This window comes from Manacus candei, unplaced genomic scaffold, assembly GCF_025592945.1.
Source record: "Manacus candei isolate 608988 ecotype Guabito, Panama unplaced genomic scaffold, ASM2559294v1 h1tg000153l, whole genome shotgun sequence".
NCBI classification, from domain to species: Eukaryota; Metazoa; Chordata; class Aves; order Passeriformes; family Pipridae; genus Manacus; species Manacus candei.
This window is the reverse complement of record NW_026138201.1, coordinates 1,880,099-1,899,598: the sequence shown is the minus strand read 5'-3', so window position 1 is coordinate 1,899,598 and position 19,500 is coordinate 1,880,099.

The following is a 19,500-nucleotide window of genomic DNA, read 5'->3' as shown; positions in this document are numbered from 1 at the left end:
AACACGCTATGGAATTTTACTAATCCATCATAGACACCCACTCCATAAATTGGTGTCAAGTATACAAGTGCACTGTTTACATTTGGGATGTAGTCACAGCCTTGGCATAGCTTTAATAATAAATATAAAGTGTCAGGGCTACAAAGAATATTCCAACACCTAGTTTAGTGGAAGATGTCCTTGCCCACAGCAGGGGAGTTGGAACTAGATGATCTTTAAGGTCCCTTCCAACCCAAACCATCCTCTGATCTATGAAAATTAAAAATAAAGGTATAGATATTTAGATATATGACTGTTCTCAGATGTCACATCAAGCTGACCTGTTTCCTTTTTCTCTTACAAGGGTAAGCTCATGAAAAGCAAGACTCTTACTGTAATTACATAATTAAATTTGCAATTTTCATATTTGAATCCTAGATAGGAGGCCTTTTGGGATGGAAAAGTGTGGTGGACTACAAAGGTGTTGGGTTTTTTAACTGTGCCCTGTAGCTGGGCTTGCAAGTTTAACTGCAATGACTCTTCAATTTTCCAGTGGAGTCACTGAGTGCCTGGGTCATAATCCACTCCCAAGGAAGAAAATTCAGCATCTTTATCTTTTACATAACTGGTAAATGGTCCATGAGTTTCTGAGCCAAAAAGCACTACAGGAGCTTCTGTTGCTGTCCTTGTCTCACAGGGAAGGGGCAGCAGATCCAGGGCTGTGGAACACATCTCCGAAGGCAAAGCTGGGGGGTTGTTTTTGGGACAGTTACAGCATGGACAAGAGGACCCACACCAAGGCTCTTCCAAAGTAGTGTATTTTAGGTAAGAGAAATTTAAACCTATAATTTCTGTACCCAAATACCTGTAAAGTTTGCATCCTGGTGGTGTTGCAGAACTTGAAGAGCCACAGTGCTTTCTTAGCCCTGAAAGTTAATCATGAGATCACCAGCAAGACTTTGAAAGGACTTTTAATTCTCCTGAGTCTGTCTGGAAGGGCAGTGAAGCACATGGGGAAAGGGATTTTCTTGGATCTCGGACACGAAGCCAAAAGGGCAAGAGCTGTTGATAGAATTTCTTAGAGGGGATCCCCACTGCAGAAATGTTGACTCTGGCTCACTGCTAAGTTTAGAAACCGTGTAAAACACGTCCCCTGCACTTTACACAGAGCAGATGGTACAACAGGCTTTACTGGTTGCAGTGTGTCAAATAACAGATTGTCTAGAAAAGTTTGCTTGCTTTTGGCAGACAATTTAATTCAGCTCATGGCGTGTTACTGAAGTTCACTGTGCATCTCGGCAAAAGTAGGCAGCTAACACATTTTGTGTCATCTGCTGTACCAAAAGTTTCTTAAATAACAATAAAAAAATGTTAGAAGTTGTGTCCCTACTTGTTCTCTTGAGTGGAGGTGGGAAGAGGCATCTCGAGTGTGTGAGTAGGAAAAGCAATCTGAAATCCACAAGCTTGATTCATATTCCAAAACCATTCCAAATCTCCTTCCAGTTGGGAAAAAATTGTATGTTCATTTTCTTTTTAATATACCTTTTGAAATAATTCCACCCTTTGTTTTGGAATGGGAGAAACATAAAAATCTCAGATTTTATTGCAAAAAAAATAGAGATTCTACAGATTTCTAACATCTAATAGGTTTGGTACCAGGACAATGTTTACAGGTGATATCTGAGGAGGTTGAAGACCTGCAGACTGTGGTTGTGGGTGGCAATGTCTTTAAAATGGACTTTTTCTCCATCAAATACCATATCTGGAGCTGTGAATTGCTGTGCATGTGTCCCATTTCGTTCCCTCGTTGCACATCTTGCATGTGAACTCCCTGTGCCAAGGTGTGTTTCCTGTGAGCCCATCTGTGCCAGGCCCGGAGGGTGGGAGTCAGGAATGTCACCGAGTCCTTCAGTGTGAGCCCTAAAAACTCCTGTTTTTTGATTCTGCAGACCACTAACCCAGTCCCTGCCCTGGCCAAAGGGGAGGCCAGCACTGTGCCAGGCACTGGGACTTGTCTGGATGTGCTGGTTTAAAGGTAAACCAGCAGGAGAAATGAACCCAACTCAAAGGAGAGATTATAAATCAGAATAACAATTTAATAAAATAATACAATAAGTACGATTATACAGACAAACAGTTGGGTTTAACCCACAACCCCCAAATGTATAACCCAGTACCCTGGGGCATGAACAGAGTGGTGTTCTTTGGGCCCCCTGGGTCCAAAGTAAAAGGAGAGGGGAAAACCTGTTGGTGAGAGTGCTGGTGCAGTCTGGTTGAAAAGTGGTGGTTGCAGTCTGGTTGAGAGTGGTGGTCACAGTCCTTCTCTGGATCCCACGTGTGGTTAAAAAGGTCCCAAGACTCCAAGATTATATATCCTCTGGTTCAGGCAGGAATGCCCAGTCCCTCCCTCAGGACAGGGAGTTCCACAATGGGTGTGAGGACAGGAGCACCCTCCTGTCTCACAGGCCTCTTAACACCCAATTTACAGCCTGAGGGGTCAGGGCTGCTCTGGGCAGAGGGTAAAAATGGTCTATTGATAACAGTTTCTGGGCAATGGCATGGACGGCTCTAGAATACACAGTTCTGGGTTACACCCATACAGTGTCCCAGCTGTTCTAACTTGGACACTGGAGGCGCAAGGTGAGGCTTTTGTTGACAAGGACAAGGGTTGAGTGGAGGAGGTGGAGTCCTCACCATACACAATTCCTCCAGGCCCGAGTTTCCCAGGCCCAGACGCCAGCAGGCTCCCTCCCCACAAAGCCAGCCCGCTGACAGACCGTGCTGTTGCCAGCTGGCATGCTTTGATTATGACTTTATTATTAATCAGGATTTGTCAGTCCTCTCTTGCTCAGCCTGTCTGCCGTTCCCTGTTCTCACCAGTGGAGCTGCCACTGGTGGGGTGAGGGGACTGGCATTTTCTCTGCCTCTTTTGCCATCTCCTGGGGAGAGCAAAACCTGCCCGGACTGTACAGCTCCGTGGGCGAGGGGAGGTGGTGTGACCTTTGTGAGGAATCCACCTGGGAGGAGCAGCAAAGACTCCCCTGGCTGCTGGGAGTCGTGGCAGGGCAAGGAGGGGATGGATTTGAGAGCTGCAAGGGGAATATTTTACCTGGAGGAGGAAAGAAAGAGGACACAGGGAGCCTGGAGGAGGAAGAAACGTGGCCAGTACTGCAGGGGGGAGCTGGAAGGTGCAGAGGGAACATTTGTATTTTCTCAGCAGCCTCACAGATCTTCTCTCCGTTGAAGAGGATGGTGAGGGCAGGAGGACACAGTAATACAGGCAATAAACCTGCCCAAAACCTGACCCTGGGTGGTTGGGAACCTTCAAGTTTGTGTCCCTCAGAGCAAAGAGCTCAGTGACCAGTGGGCTGAGCATGATCTGCTTTAATATCAGCTGCTGCCACCTCTAAGATCCCAGCTTGCACTTCTGCTGCTGCCTGAAACAGGTGGCCTCAGAGCTGAGGCTTTTCTGGGGCCTGGCTGTGTATAAGCTGTCACTTACCATATATGTTCAGGACAGTATCACTTGGGGCAATGCTGGTGGGCAGACTGTACTTCCAAGGGCAATTTTAGTGGCTTGGTTAATGGAGCATATCAAAATCCATCAGCAAACAATCTCACTGAGCGTGCTGGAAAATTCTCTGTTCTCTGACTCCTCACTGCCTTGCTCCTCCTGAGGTTATTCCTACAGAAAATGGGAATTAAATGCTGCCAGCACGTCACGGTGGTGATGCACAGGCAGCTTCAGTCACAGGAGTAAATGACCACACAGTACTGAGGGCAGAGGAGGAGAAGGTCTCTCAGAGCTGTCGGTGTGTGAGGAGAGGTGGAGTGTATGCCTTCCCTCCTGCCTCCTCTACCCCGAGGAGGCATTGGCACTGTCCAGGACTGGTGCTTTCTGTGTCCTGTGGGTGTTTCTTTTTTTTTTTTTTTCCCCAGACACCCACCACTGACTTAACTGTGAATTCAGTGGGAGTCAAACCAAATTAGAGCATTTCGGAAAATCCTTTTCAAAATATGTAGTCTGCCATCCGTGGGGACGTTCATGGACGCCTTCCAGAGCAGCTCCAGACCAAGCAGGATGGTTGCTCAGTGCCTGGGAGAGCGACAGACTCCACCCGTGGGACACAAATGGAAGGAAGGGTGGGATGGGTGTGGGCACTGGGTGCTGACCTGCTACGGGGTGTGTTGGGGGTGATCCCACCTCCTCCTCACAACCTTTCTCTGGAACAAAATTACAAACTTGGTGGCTCTAGAAAATCCTTTTTTTGGTTTTGTTTTTTTGTTGTTTTTTTTTACTGGCTTGGAGCCAGTCCAATCAAGAAACACTCCTTTGCAATCCCAGTAGCAGCATCAAATGTTCACTTCAATTTTGCTCATAAGCTATTTCTGATGAGCTGCAGACAATTGCGGTGACTGTTCAGCACCAGCCTCCTCTCATATTTTACCATATTTCCATGTAGCAAAGAGTCTTGGAGCATGGAAGGGGATATTTCCTTATTACATTCCGATATCTCGGATTTCCTCTCGTCCAAGCATGGAAGCAAATCCAGCATTAGTGGTTTAAGAATTAATTGCCTATCAGGGAGCTCAAGCAAGTGGTTTATGGAAATCCTGCTCACATTATCTTTGGAGAAAGGGCTGTGGACAACCCAAGCAAGGGGTTTGGTTTTTAAACTGATTGCTAATCAAACATGGCAAAATCCATCAGCAAGTAGCCTGAATTAGTGTACTGGAAAATTAACTAATAGCTGGAGGTGTGCTCCCCCCTGAAATTATTCTTTCTGTGATTTGACAGCTCTGGTAATCCAATTGCTGCGAGTTTAATTTCCTATTTGTATTTCTGTGAGGATGTGTTTTAATGCTTGCTTTGGCTTGCTGCCTTCTAATGAAGATTTTTATTAAAAAAAATAAAAAAATGAAAGAATGATTTTGCAGCAAGGAAAGCCAGTGTTTCTGGGAGAGGTGTTCCTCATGCCCTGAAGGGGAGCGGTGCCATGTGCTGCAAGCAGGTATGGCCAGGGGTGTGCCTGTGCTCTCACCTTTCTGCAGGCTAAATTCTATATAGAATTCCATTTCAAAGTGCCTAAATGAACATAATGACTAAATCTTGAACGATCCAGTAAATGAGACATTTCAGAAATCGGTTTCTGGTATGAGAAATGAGAATGGGAACAAACACGTGCTAAATTAAAGAACTTTTTGTGAAGGGTGAGGGAGAGATACCAAGTTTACCATAAAGATCATAGTTAGTTGCAAATCCACTTTTCTCCGTGATTACAAATCAAGGCAGAGACACCTTTCTTATTGGCAAAGGAAGAAAAAAAAGCACTAATATAAAACAGTAGCTCTGACAGAGTTGCTCTGCAGTGACTCTGTGTTAGACACTTGGAAGAGATTTCCTTGGGAAGAGCCATTGTGATGATGGTACCTTTGTATTCCCTTGGGGAGGAAGGGGAGGAAAAGCCTTTGAAGTGGTGACTGAATTGTATTTTTTTTTATTCTTCAACGATTGCCTCAAGTAGGTGAGAGAAAATCTCAGATAATGAGTCTAGAAAATAATAGCATTAAGGGTGTGCTCTCAATAATTCCTAATAGAAATATCCAGGCTCATCTGCTTTCAAAGGATATTCCACTGCCTTGCTGGTTTTTTAAAAAGAAAAAAGAAAAAACAGAGGACAAAAGCTGCCAACCTTTCCTTCCCACTCAGACTCTAATGCCACTATCAAGTTATTTGTGTTCAATTTTTCCTCTTTCTCCTGGACTTTGGTTTTCCCCCCCCCATTTAAGCTTTGAATCTAATCCTACACCATGTCAATAAATACCCTAAAATGCAGAATCTGGCTACAGATCTTTAAATTTTCCCTGGCTTTGCCTTGTCCTTCCCTCTCTGGTGCCATGGGGAGACTGGGATGGGGGGAAGAAAGTGAAGTGGGGATGTGAAAAGTGGGATCTCTGACATTGCTGCTGCTGTTGTGAACTTTTCCCAGAGCTTTTGTGGGGCTGAAGAGATTCTGTCACTATTTTAGAGGGAGAATCATCCCTCCTTCAGGAGTGTTTCAGCCCCAGGTGCCACTAGAACAAGGATTTCTGTTCCTCTGCTTTCATCCTGTCTCTCTCTTAACATTCCTTTGCTTGGGGAAAGTGGGCTTGGTAAATGAAGCAGCTTCATAAATAATCTGATGGTAATCAAAAAATCATGCAAGGGAATGGTTAAGGAAGACAATGGCAGCTGAGGGTTGAAAGACTGAAACAAAACACTGTGTTTTAGCACTCAACATGGGAGTGAAGTAACAGAGGAATATTCCCTGAATCAAGAAGAGCACAGTGAGGCCTCAGATAGTTTTTTGCAGAGCACCAGCCCAGCTTGATGCTCTGACAGGGTGCCAGGTTTAGCCTCAGTGTGATAATACAAATGCTTCAGTATTGGAAACTGAGGCAGGTGCTGGAACGTGATGAGAAGGCATGAAAGGACCACCTGAGTGGCCCAGTCTGGTGGAGCCTGGCACTGGAAAATGAGGCTTCACACAGGGAAAGGAGGCAGAGGCTTATTCTGGGTGATTCTTGTTGTTTCTACTGGACTTCCAGGCTTTTGCAGCTTGGCAGTATAAAAATCTGGTACTCCAGAAGGGAGGGGTGTTAGGAGAGGGATAAGCTGGCAGAATGTGCCTTGGTTGTGACTGTTCCTCATTGAAAAACCCTGAAAGCTCCTGGTGAGAAGCAGCTGTGTGGTGGAGATGCCACCTTCCTTCACATTCCCATGTGTGCAGGGCAGGCCCTGTGGTAACACAGGGAGTGCAAAGGGCCAGGTCACACTCCCAGTCCTGTTTTATCCTTGTCTGTCCCCACAGTCCCCAGAGTGACTGTTTGGTGTTGAAGCCCAGGCAGTGCTGGGGCACCACTTGTCCCGAGCCTCCCCTCCCAGCCTGGAAGGTGAACTGCTTTCTGGATGGATTAATACTCCCAAAAGGCTCTAGTGTGGGCAAGAGACTATATTAGTGTTCCTCTTAATTTCCTTATAACCCAGGACTGAGGCATGAGGGCTGATTGCAGGGCACAGCAAAGCAGGGCCCCCTCAGCTGCACCAGTGCCACTCTCCAGGACCATGGACAGGCCAACAGCTGATTACCTGTGTGGCTTGGAGGGGAAACACAGGCAGAATTCTGGACTCAACACCTTGCTGGACAGAGGGGAAAATCCCAGAGAACAGTTACCTCCAGCAGGGGTCTTTTGGGACACTTTGCTGTCAGAGGACTGCTGGATTTCAAGGAGCTTCCTCCCCCAGCCCAAATCCTGCATGTGGAATCCTCTAGTCATTACTCAGTAATATTGTCCTTTTTCTAGGGCCCACAGCAGCTCTGGAGAGGTGGTTCCTCCTGGCATGGTACGAGGCTGATTTTCCAGCCGTGCTGTGGCAGTGACCAAGCCTCACATCACTGCTCCCCTTGGCTTTCCTGAGGCTTCCCTGGCTCCTTACCCTGGGCTTTTTCCTCCTCTATTACAAGTGTGTTAATTTGCTCCCACTCAGTATCCAAATGGCAAGGATGTGGAGTGGTTAACCCCTGCCAAACTCCCAAACACAAGCACTTTACATAACAAATCCCTTTTTTTTTTTCCTTTCCCGAGGCTCCCAAAGTGCTTCAGAAATGCCAGTTGACCAATCTGCACAGATTTTCTTGCTTTGGGCTGAGGTAGATTTAGTTTTCTTCACAGCAGGTTGTAAATGTGATGTCCATGTTATTTATTAGCAACCTTTTTGAAGACAGAGGGTTATTGTACCTCCTTCTCCCTCTACCTTTTATTCAAGTTACACTTGAATTTGTACTCTACCCAAATGATATCCCCTACTTTCTACTCACTGATCTCATTCCAGCGCTTTTCCCTTCTGATTATGGCCTGGATTTCACCACACAATTATAATATATATCTGAGTACACATGTACATGCATATACATATATATATATTATATATATATATATATATATAAAATACCCTACTATGAGAGAATTGTTCCCTGACACAGCCATTCCATGGGACAAATCGCACCATTGCACTGGTTTAATTTTATATTTTATCAAAATTTTCTCTTGCTTGATTCCATTCCACCTCCTCCAGCAGTATTCCCATTTTGCAGTCCTCCAGTGTTTATCTTTAATACTTGACATGATTTCTGGTTTTCCTTGAGCTCAACACATTTAGCCAGCCTAATTTTTCTCAATAAACCTGCCCCTTTCTCCAAACCTTTGTTTCTGATTTCATTGGTACTTCACAGGAGACACAGATTTGCTACTAAAGGCAGTAAAGAAGTCCAGATCCTCAATGTGTTACTGTCTCCTGCCAACCAGTGGAGAAGGAATGACTGCGAGTCTTATAAAGAAAGGGGAAAAAAATATTTTAGGGACACGTTTCTTTTTAATGAAATTTCTGTGATTGACAAGTTAGCTAAAAAATTACAGCTAATTTAGTTGGAAATGGGATTTTGAAGTGAACTGCTGTAAGTGAATTTGAAGTGAGCTGCTATAAGATTAAGCTTTACAGTAGCTTAATCCTCTACTCATTTCTATTCTACTTTCTGTGTGTGTGTTTGTCATTTTTTGGATTTGTTTTGGGGTTTGTTTTGGTTTTTTATTGCTAGCTTTGGTTTTTTGTTATTGTTTTGTTTTGTGAGGGTTCTTTGGGTTTTGTTTGTTTTGATTTGGGGGGTTGCTTTTGCTTGGGGTTTTTTTGTTTGTTTCAGATTTTTGTTTTGGGGTTTTTGTTATGGTGTGGGTTGTTTGGGTTTTGTTGCTGTTGTTGTTAGTGCAAAAGGAAAATAAACCTCTTCTATTAGAGAGAAATCACCCTGGCAGTGAGGCTGCAGTGTGCCTGGAATCACAATCCCTTATTATAGCTGAGCTAATCATGGTACCTGATCAGATTTCTCATGCAAATAGATATTTTCTTCAGTATCTGTTTAAAACAGACTTCTGTGCCTATTGACAACAGCGTTAGCAGAGGCAAAAGTAAAAAAGGATCCAAAGCTGGTTTGTCCTGTCTGATCTTGTTTCCTCTGGTGCTCAGCCTCTGCAAAGAAAAAAAGCTATAATAAAAGGCTTTTCTCAAAGCCTGGTCACTCTCAAGAGCTCAGGCACTGAGTTCTGTCCAGTTCCTTTCCTAATTTTCAGTAAAATAGTGAAAACCCCCTGAGTACCTCAATTTCCTTATCTTGTAAAACTGATGCATGACAGGCCTTCAGAAAGTTCTTGGGAGTTGGAGTTGCTACTTCTGAATTTTTTTTTATATTTTCCAGGTAACACCAGAAACTCTTTACATTCAATTCACTTTTTTTTTTGCTGGTTTGGAGGCTTCTGATTTCCATATAACTTGAATAAGAGTTGGGGGCATTGCTGGCACGCAACAAATGACTGCTTCCTTCCACTGCAGGACTACCAGTGCCACTCTCTCTCCATCTCCAAAAGGACTTTTTGGAGTGTATTTAAGCAGGAGCATGTGCTAAAGCACAGCTTTTCATGCCTCAAACACTTCACTCCCATGCTGTGGGAAGCCTTCCAGCTCGTTGGCGTGCACTCAGTTGTAATCCAGGGAAATCACTTCACCAGCCAAAGGCATATTTCCACGACGATGTCTTATGTCTTAACGAGGACAATCCCTTGGAGTGCTCTCTGGATCTGCTGTCTGATGGAATTCAGGACTTTGAAACGTGCTGCAGAAATAACATTCTTGGTTTGGCTCTCTTTTCTGACTCGGTTCTGGGTAGAAATGGCCTGGAAGGAGGAATGAAATTTTTGCAGGCTGGCAAATGTCATTACAGTCTCAGAAGCTCTAAACTGGGAGCCCCAGGCAGCAAAAAATGATGGCTCTGGGGTCTTTTCTCCCCCTAAATTCTCAGGATCTCATCACTACAGTGATTGGCACTCATGGTCAGCTTGAGTTACTCCATTAATTGTTCCATAAATCCCAACAGTCATTCAGATGACATCCCTCATGCAGAAATTGGGATTTAACATGTGTTCCTGCTCAAAAGGGAGTCTTTTTGGAGATGGAACATGGCACTGAATTCATGGCATGCCCTTGACAAAATCTGTGTGTGACCAAACATAGACATTTATTTATTTATTTATTTATTTATTTATTTATTTATTTATTTATTTAGGCTTGCATTTTACAGTTCCCTAATATAGACATGTATAAATAAATAAATAAATAAATAAATAAATACATAAAATTGGTGTTTTATATCTAAAATCAAGGGTTTGGTTCGATTTTTTTTTTCTGAAAAATAATTGGGAAAATAGTGAAATTTTGGAACAGGTGGGGTGTCTTAAGTTACAGAGGCTCATAAAGAAGCAATGATATTCAACTCAGTAGGAAAGTAAGAGTCTTTTAACTTCAGTTTTCACAGTTGTGTCAGGCTGTTGTTTTCCCTGGCTGCCTTCACACCAAATCTGTGGTTGCCTGAGGCTCAGAAGAAAGCCTGAGTATCAGAAACCTGTGCTGTGGGATGAGGAGCATCCTTTGATGGAGGCATCAAGATGTGCTGTCTTCTTATTTTGTAGTTTTTTTGAAAACTGATAATTTATTTCTTTCTTACATCCGGAGAGTTTCTCATTTAAATTTTCCCCATGAAATTCAACAATTGCTTCAGAATCAAACTAGTCAAGACCCTTTATTAGAAATAGCAGAGTTCATCAGAAATCTGCAGCTTATTGCAGATAAGAGGTATTGGAGAGAACAATGTATGCACCAAATGGGATGTAAAACCAAAAACTCTTAAAGCTTCAAAGTCAGGGAGTGCCAAGCTTTAGAAAGCTTGATCAATTAACACTGGCTTTTACATAAAAACTGCAGAAAGGCTGTCACCATCACATAAGAATTTTTCCACCTTCTGTAGAACTTCAGCAAAAGAGGTTCCTGTGTACATGTCCCTGGTGCATTTGTTGGGTAGTGACTGAGCAGATGGTTCCCTAATCAGGACAGTGCTTTTCTGCCCTGGATGTGTGGATCCTGCCCTTTTCCTTGGCAAAACCCTGTAAGAACTTGGTTTTCGTGATTTTTGAAATTAAACTTACTGACTTCCTATTACTAAATTATATTCTCATTTAAAAATCTACATAGTCCAAATTTAAAAGGCCTATAAAATAATTATCGTGTTAGAAAACAACTTGTTTCTGTTTGAAAGAAATAGTGCAGGTTGACTGAAAATTCACTTGTTTTTGTTGAAAAATTCTATATAGCTTTTTTTGGATAAACCAAATGATATCAACCTATGTATAGAAAACCTAGGTTTGGCCACTGAGGTGTAATAATAGTAGCAGTGGTGATAGTAACAACAGTAATAATAATAATAATAATTCACAAACAGCTTTCCTTTCCCAGGTCTGTTCCTATCAGATCCTTGGTCATGTAAAACCAGCTTTTCAGTGGGAATCACTAATTATGTCCTCATCTGAGACTCGAATATCTGGATTTGCAGATCCACTGAGCACAGCTGGAGTCAAGCTGCTCTGTGCATATATCACTTTTTGAATTTGTTCACTGGGTTGAAGCCATTTATTTTAAAACAGAGACAAGTACCATTGGCAATAATGCCGTGGAGGCCCTATATGAAAGATAATTGCCCTGGTTTCAGAAGAAATGTGAGCAGGGGGCAGTAAATAGAGTTGGAGCATGAGGGGTATCTGTGCACAGAGGCCTTTGGAGGCTCCCTGTGGGAAACCTGCGTGTGATCAGATATTTAAAATCTGTGTCTTCGTGCATATGAGTTCAGATCCCCTTCTGTGCCTTCAGTGTTACACCTCCCAGCTGCTGGCTGCCTGCTGCTTTGACTTGTGTGATGTTCCTTGCAGTGTATCTGTGTGGCTCAGCCGAGGCTGGGGAAGGGGAAATGGAGCTGTTCCCTCAGAGCGGCGCTGAGGCACGGGGAGCCCTGGGGCTGGGGACACAGCCCTGGGGCTGGGGACACAGCGTGACAAAGGGTGGCCGTGCCCTCTGTGAGGCAAAACCAGAGAGGGGTGAGGTCTGTCTGCTGGAAAACAGCTTCCACCCCTTGTGCTGGAGGGGATCATGGTCTAACACCTGTGCTTCCGTCCTCCCCGGCTGTTTGACTCCTCTCTGCTGGTGCCTCACGCTCATTCCTGCTTTGGTCCGTCTCTACCTTCAAGGCAGAGAATAGAATCATGGAATATCCTGAGTTGGAAGGGACCCACAAAGATCATCAAGTCCCTGCACAGGCCCATCCCCAGAGTCACCCCCTGTGCCCCAGAGGATCATCCAAACCCTCCTGGAGCTCTGGCAGCCTTGGGGCTGTGCCCACTGCCCTGGGGAGCCTGGGCAGTGCCAACCACCCTCTGGGGGAAGAACCTTTCCCTGAGATCCAACCTGAGCCTGCCCTGGCACAGCTCCAGCCGTTCCCTGGGTGCTGTCCCTGGTCCCCCCAGAGCAGAGCTCAGTCCCTGCCCCTCCTCTGCCCCTGCCCAGGAATTGGAACTGCACTGAGGTCTCCCCTCAGTCTCCTCCAGCTGAACACACCAAGTGCCCTCAGTGTCCTCACATGGCTTCAAATCAAGGCCCTTCCCCACCTTCTTTGCCCTCCTTTAATGGCTTAATTGCCACTCTTTAATGGCTTAATGTCTTTTTTACATTGTGGTGCCCAAAACTGCCCCGATGTTGCAGGTGAGGCTGCCCCAGCGCAGAGCAGAGCGGGACAATCCCCTTCCCACTGACTTCCTCATTCCTACCCAGCCCTCCCCAGTCTCCGGATCCCAAACTTCAAATGTGGGATGTAGACAGCCTGGCTGTCCTCCTGCAGCAGTTGTGAAGCCTCCCCGAGGTGGGAACACACTTGGTGGCACCAAGCAGACGGTGCCTTTGTGGGCTGGGCAGCCCTGGCAGCTCCGCGAGAAGCGATGAGGCGGGGACTGGGGCGATTCCTGAGATCTCACACTGGAGCTGTTCTACTGATGGCAAGAACAAGATGGGATCATGAAGAAGCACCTACTGCCCTGTTCACGCTGCCACCCTCACACATGGAAAAGTAGCAGTTTTTCCAAAAGATCAGCAGAGAAAAACACATTTCCCATTCACAAGCCCACGGTTTTTTTGAGGGAAGTAAATTGTCTTGTCTGAAGCTTTTAATCTGAAAAAAAATAATCTCCTTTGAGGAAGACATCCAGAATCCATCTAGAGGGCTGAGTGAGGCATGGCTCTGAAAGCAACCACAAGTGTGGCTCTGTGCAGGCAACACTGAGCCATTTCAATAATAGTTGGTATTATCAGCCCTGCCTCCAAGAGAATTGAATGCATAATGTGAGATTACAGTACAGCACCATTATTCAGCTGTTGCTGAGACATGGGGAGAGGCTCCTGTTATTATGCATTTGAATTATGGGGCAGGAAGATTAATGATGTGCAAATTAGCAGCGTTCTGCTCCGAGTAATTTTTGCTTTCACTTGCCACTATCATCCCCAAGTGCCAACATCCGCTCCCATTTACCATGTTCAAATGGTGGATTAAATACCAAATTATATATTGACTCATCTAATTTTCTGTGCTGAAATGCATTGAAAACGGAGGAACTTTGTGCTTCTGTGAACCTCTGCTGCCCCTTTGTCAACAACTGCCATCAGGAAACATTCACACCTGTGCAGCTTGCTTTAAATGGCAGGGCTTTGTGACTGCCTGGTATTCTTTAGCTTTTCCTTTAGAGACAAAGTATTAACTCTGTCTGCAGGTTGGTCTGCCTTCCTGGTAATTCTCACCATATCATTAACACATCATCATTTTCTGTTTGCTGCATTCCTTAGGGCAAATGGATTTTTTCCTGGGGGATTGTTATAGGGAATTACTGCTTTGTCTGTTACAATGCAGTATTATGCTGCCAGGCATTTTTTACCTTGTAATGCAGCTCAGAAGTGTCAGCAGTTGCTTCCTTCCCTCTCTGATTATGTTGTCTGTGGCAAACAAACCCATTTTCTCATTAATCTCACTGTTAAACCATTTTTTTTTCTTTTAATGAGTACTGTCAGGACTCAAAGCACGAAGATGATGACCTAAAACGTGCCTCTGCCAGGTCTTTAGTAATTTGAGGTTTTAAAAGGCTGTGACCAAGTCTAAAGGCCTCTTTCACCAATCTGTCTGAGAGTAGTGCAGCATTTAAAATACCCTGGATTACTTAAAAGTCACACTTGTAGGGACAGCGAAGGAGAAGGAGCATATCTCCTGATATTTCTTTTATGCACTAGACATAAGATTATCATTAAGGTAGGAAAGTGAGGTATGGAAAGTATTTAAGGCAATTTTTTAATGAAAATCAATTTAGGCTGTGAACAGTCCAGGAGAATCTACCTGAAACACTGAATAGTGAACTTAATATTTGTTGCTAAATAAGGAAATATTTTCCATTTATAAGACATCTTGTTGCCCGAAGTTTTGGAAATGTGCATCCACCAATGTTTATTCTCTCATGGGGTAGTTCAGTTATTTTTTAAAAGGATTTGGGCCTAAATTAGAAAGAAAAAAAATAGGATATATTTAAAATCACGTGAAAAAACATTGCAATTAGAACTCATGGTTGAACAGACCATTTTGGACAAGAAGATTGTATTAAAATGTATTGTATGAGTTGTTAATTGCCAGTTGCCAGTTCAGATCCTCATTTACAATGTGCTGTGATGATCTGAACTATCCTTTGTTTCTCAGTGAATGTTTCACTTAAAAAGGGGTTTGTTTGTAGAAAAGGTAGGAAAGGGTGTGGGGTGATGGCTGAAAATGTGTACAGCTTCTGAATTGAAGAGCAAGGAGTATAATATCTTTCAGTTAAAACTCCCAACATGCACATTTCCTTCAGTCACCTGCTGCACAAACTTTGCTTCCTTAGGTTTTCACCTGAGCATTGCCACACTGCCTATTAATCTGAATAATTAAGCAGCTGGCAGGCAGGAGACACAATTCAACACTTGCAGGATTTAATTTCTGCTGCTTCTTTCAGTTTAATCTGGCATTTGTGCAGTATTTCAAAGGTCTGCAGGCTGCCTGGTAAAACAGGACAGTCCCTTCACCACTGGATGTCGTGTTGTCAGAGTTGTGTCTTCCAGTGTCAGTGATGGAAACTCATTTTTGTAACTGCTGCTTGTCTCCTTAGGCCCTGTGGGAGAAAATCAATTGAAGAAAGTGGTCTAGAAATGGGAAGAAAATACCCTTCCCTTGGTGAAATGATGTGGGTGTTCTGCACAAATGGGTGAAATAGCCACAGGTTTGGAGCAGAGTGACACAAACAGCAATTAGTTGATCCAAATGAAATAAAAATCAGGCCAGTAAGAAGATTCTAAGCTCTATTTCATGGCTTCTATACAACCCGTGCTTTAATCTCATGCAAATTAACACTAATTAACACACACTCCCCCAGCCAGTATACATTGAAACATCAGGCAGGATAAACAAGCCAAACACAGTTATTATCATTTTAATTTGACCATATTGTAGAAATGTCAAAATATTAGCTGGGAAAATTATTTCCCCCATTTTAGCATGTGGTTTTCCCTGACGTGAAACCAAGGGTAGCAGTCATCTCCCTTCAAGTCCTCCCACAGGATTTCTGGGAACCTTTTCCAAACCTCCATCTGAAACACCCTCGTGCATTTAACTGGCAGGAAGTCAGAAAATATTGGTGTTTTTACATCCCTTTCCTAACTCCCCTTACAGGGGAAGGGCCAGTGGGCAGGAGGTTGTGTGGGTTGGGGGTGGTACCTCCATCCCTCAGACACCTCAAAGCACTCCATGAACAGTAATATTCAGTTTGATGCTGTTGTATCCTCAGGAATTTCTGCTTCTTCCAAGACTTTCCTCCAGGATTTGGGGAGCTGAAGATAAAGGGGGGTCCAAAGAGGGTCTCTAATTTCCTTCTGGATCAAACCCTTTTAAAACCATACACACTTTTGTTTCTTTTCTGGGCAAATATCACAGAGTCCTGGAGGTGTCATAAATGTGGCTTTTTCTGTGTGTATTCATTATTTATTGGGAGCAGAAGTCAGTGCTTGGAGATAATGTATTTTGAATAATGCATGAACACATTATAATATTTAAAATGATTACAGGGTTTATGCATGAATTAGGTTGCCTTCTTGTGTAGGTGTTTTTTTGGTGTATGTATAGATTTAAGGTGCTTATGCTGCGTGGTAACTTGTACATGGGGTAATTTTAATTAAAAAAAAATAAAGTTATTGGAATCTCTTTAAGGAATCACTTCATCACTCTGCCCTGCTGACTTATTTTTATCCTCCTCTCTATGTATGTGCAGCTGGAAATAGGATGCTCCATGGAGGAATGCTGTGAGCATCAGAACACTCCTAATTGTTCCAGGTAAAAAAGAAATGGACTGAGGGCTGTTTTGGGGGAAGGTAGTGAGAGAGGTGAAGGAAAGTGCATCCAGGAAGGAACTTGGTGTCATCTCACACCTATGAGGGACAGTGGCATCCAGATCCCAGCCTCTGCCAAGCTCTGAATTTACCAAGACCTGAAGCAAAATCATAGAAATGAATGATTTCTATAGAGGTATCTAAACATTTATCTTCTTTGTGAGTATGCTCTTCATGCCTTTAGACTGCCTCTCTCACAGCACCTGTACCCCCTCTCCTGCCACTGAGAATGGACCAAGTGTCCATCCATTTCCCCATACAACTTTAAAAAAAACCCTATTTTTGGTTGGAGCTTTGAGTGCTCTCTCCTTTTAGGACAGGGGTAATGGTGACAGCAGTATATCTATTCTTTCCCCACTCTTCTTTTTGTGTTTTCTTCTGTAGGGTCTTCAAGCCACCTTTTGACTTCCCTGGGAGCAAGTGATAAGTTGAAGGGTCCACTACAGCCATACTGGGGGGCAAAGTGAAGAATTTGAACTAATGACACTTATTTTCACGTGTTTGAAGAAGAGGATAAAGAATGTCAACCCAACCTCCTGCTGCTTCTCTGCCTTTGCAGGTTTTTACTTCTCTGCTGTAGCTCTGAAACTTTGCCTGCAGAAATCAGGTATTGTTTGCACTGGAAAGACAGGCAGTGATAAGGAAAAGTCCAAGGAAAACTAAACCAGCTCTTGTTTCTGAACACAAAGCATGGCAAAAAAAGCATTTGGGCAAATTCATGAATGCAGTGCTTTGCTTTTTCTAATTGGTCAAGTGCAGGGGATGAAAAATGACTGATTAAAAAATATATTGTTGAGTATTTTCTGCTCAGTGTGCACAGCAACACCCTGTGCTGCTGCAGCACTCGCTGTGCTGCAGTTCCTCCAGGAGGGTCTCTGTGTCCAAGGACTCTTGCACAGGGATTTTCTTATTTTCATCTTCCTCCTGTACCTACAACAAGCAGTGCAGATCTTAATTCCTGAAAGGAAGATACTTATACAAAACACGGTGATATTTGCTGAGTTATTTCTTTTGAAGAACATGAGAAGTGTTGAAATCTCCCTGAGAACAGGTGGCTGAAAAATTAAGAAATCAACCCTCAGATTAATTGGAGCTAATCAACTCTTGGTGTGTCTGATGAGCACAAATTACCTGAACCTGTGATTTTCATGGCTGCTGGGTAGCTAGTTGGTAACCCTGAAACTAAAGGTGTAACAGGGTAAATCTGTGACTGAGTGCTCTGGTTTTGCTTGGATAATTTTCTTCCTAGGAGCTGGTACAGTGCTGTGGTTTGGATTTAGGACAAGAATAACATTGATTACACACTAATGTCTTTGCTGACACTGAATAATGCTTACTCTAAGTCAAAGACTTTCCACTTTCTCTTTCCTTCTCCTTTTCATTACAATTATTATTATTATTGTCATTGTTGGTATTATTATGTTGATTTTGTTTCAATTAAACTGTTCTTATCTCAACCCACAAAATTTCCTTTTTTTTATTCTGATTTCCTCCCCAGTGTGGGCAGGGAGGGAGTTGCTCCACTGGTACTTAATTGCCAGCTGGGGTTAATCTAGACACTGATGGAGGTAACCTATGACACCTGGGAGGGGCTGATTTGTTGCTCTGTGGAAGGAACATATGCAGGCACACAAAGCTATTTATCTCTAAGGAATGGCTTGGATTTGAGAAAAGATGTACATTCCTTTCCAAAGCCATTACAGTTTGTGACAAACTATGCCATGGAGGCAGTGGTTGCTCAAAAAATTCTTGTATAACACTGAGTAAAGTCCTGTGACTTCACTGCTGGGGAGGAACCCCCAGGATGCAAAGGGGCCTTAAACTGGGGCCAGGTGCAAGTGGGAAGTTGATCAGGGTGTGCTCCTGTGGTGTTACCCTGGAGGGAACAGGAGTGAGGAGGTAAGAAGGCTTTTTGAAAGGAAACATGTTAGCTGGACTTTGTTGGTTGTGCAATTATTATTATTTAGCATTTTATTGAGCGGTGTAGGCAGAAGAATTAAGAGTGCATTAGGGGAATTTGCTTCTGGCACCAAGTTGGGAGCATTTATCTGTCTGGGGGTGGAGGAGTAGCAGGCAGTGGGGAGGAAAAGAGGTGTTTTCACTACTAGAGGAGGAATAGGTGTTTGTACCCTGGCTGAAACTGCCAGAAATGTAAGATTTTGAAGTGACCTTCCTGTAAGGGTAATGGAGGAAAAACTGTTCTTGAGATAGAAGTTGGAGAGCTGGAAAATTATTTATACCATTGCCTGTTAGCAACACCCTTGATTGTGCTGGAGACCCTTCCAGCATCCTCATTCCCAGTCACCTTGTCTCAGCTCCACTGCATTTTGGGGAAGAAATGCAGATAGGAAAGCTGAATTTTTCTTTGCCAGCCTATGGCAGAGTAAACCAAGAGTAAATAAATATACTTGGGGAATGCAGCTGCCAAACTCTCTCTCTTTAAAACATGTCTAAGTTATTGTACTCAGAGATGTGTTATTAGCCAAGTTGGTATAATGTTTTGCCAGAGTGGCAAGAGATGGCCAAATACTGAAATAACCTCTCCAAATTAATAATGTTATTTTTTAAAGGATGTGTGATATCCTGGAATCTCACTGATTTCTCAGTAAAACAGTTTTTCAAAGCTGTAAATAGCAAAGCAATATTGTGTCCTGACTGTGTGCTAAAAGAGCATCTTTATTCTTGTCACATTCAAAAAGCTGATTACTCTCCAGTGCTCTACATTCCATGAATTTGTGCATCATGGAAAGCCTTTTCATAAGGACAGCCAAGCATCACCACTTCTACCATTAATAAAATTAGGAGGAATTTTCATCATGTATTTATTTACTAGTCTTTTATCAACTCCCTGTAATTACTAAGGAAAAATGTAAGTCTCTGTTGCTTATGTAACACGTTCCAAAGGTATTGAGACCCACAAGATTTAAGCAAAACATTCTTGTTAAATATAAATTTCTCTGCTTTGTTGAACAGGTATAAAAACCAGAGAAAAACATGAGTGTTTTGCTGGTTTGAAGATCCAAGGACTGAAAGACGAACCTGGGAAAAGCAGAAGGGAAACAGTTTAAGGTAAGATTAATTTTCTTATTTTCTTCTTATAATTTCTT